The sequence below is a fragment of the Plectrocnemia conspersa genome, unplaced genomic scaffold (assembly GCF_051122295.1).
Source record: "Plectrocnemia conspersa isolate PC_06_02 unplaced genomic scaffold, ASM5112229v1 ptg000008l, whole genome shotgun sequence".
NCBI lineage: Eukaryota > Metazoa > Arthropoda > Insecta > Trichoptera > Polycentropodidae > Plectrocnemia > Plectrocnemia conspersa.
This window is the reverse complement of record NW_028277172.1, coordinates 17,952,531-17,953,497: the sequence shown is the minus strand read 5'-3', so window position 1 is coordinate 17,953,497 and position 967 is coordinate 17,952,531. Positions and strand designations below refer to the sequence as shown.

The window sequence follows — 967 nt, the reverse complement described above, 5'->3', positions numbered from 1 at the left end:
AAACGTTTTCTGATCCTTGTTGAAGAACTAAATATAATATTGATTTATTTCTTGGTCTCTTACATAAAAAAAAAACACATTTTTGCCCTTAAATTCCCAAAGTTTCCAATTTTGTCCGTCACTAGTGGGCCCACTCTTCCCCAAATGTGTATTATTTTGTGGCCGCCGATCGATAGTAGCCTATGGAGTGTAAAGGGTTAAATTAACGGTCTTTAAATATTTCATGAGAGGAAGAAGAACCAGGGTGTAAATACGGACAACCTGGTTTTCCAACCATGTGTGAGAGTGAGTTTAACGTTTGTCTCTGATGTAATGAAACATCGGACACAAACGAGCTCTACCGCAATTGTGATTAGTTAAGTGGGCCGATCCCGGCGGCACTGCAATGCCGGGCCAACCCGCGACAGGAGTGGAGCAAGCCCCGAACATCCCGTCACTTTCCAAAAATCAGTTTAATATACTGGTCCCGCAATGCGGGAACTATCAGATATTAAGCTGATAAGAACAGATACTACACTTTGATCTTAGCCAACAGGCCGAGAAGCGATACCTGAAATGGGAATTCCCTTGATATATAAATTCACCCGGATAATTTTCGCTTGCGATTATCTAAAGTACATAACGCCATCTAGTAAAGTATATAAGAAGCATAATTTAATTTTATTTATTTTAAAAGAAGGAAAAATTACGGATATTTTCACCCTATTTACTCTAATTAGATTTTCTAAATATGATATATGCACCTTGCCTTAATTGTGTCTTAAAAATATAGTATATTTTAGTAATATTATATATTTTAGTTTGACAATTCGTCGATAGATGGACATATTATTTTAATTTAAAATTTAGCATACAAGATTGAGGGAATTTAAATTTTGATTATTATTTAACGCCCATACCCTGAATTATAAATTATGCGTATTTTTTTAATCGTTACTTAATTCACATACCTACGCCGGTTTGTTTG

The 967-nt window shown here is 35.3% G+C and overlaps 1 non-coding gene across 1 annotated transcript; it reads right to left on the bottom strand.

Annotated features, from left to right (window-relative positions):
- Nucleotides 1-355: 355 nt before the first annotated feature.
- LOC148233220 (U2 spliceosomal RNA) lies at nt 356-548 on the bottom strand. Its single transcript, XR_015810563.1, has one exon. It is a non-coding gene; the product is annotated as a U2 spliceosomal RNA (small nuclear RNA).
- Nucleotides 549-967: the final 419 nt, after the last annotated feature.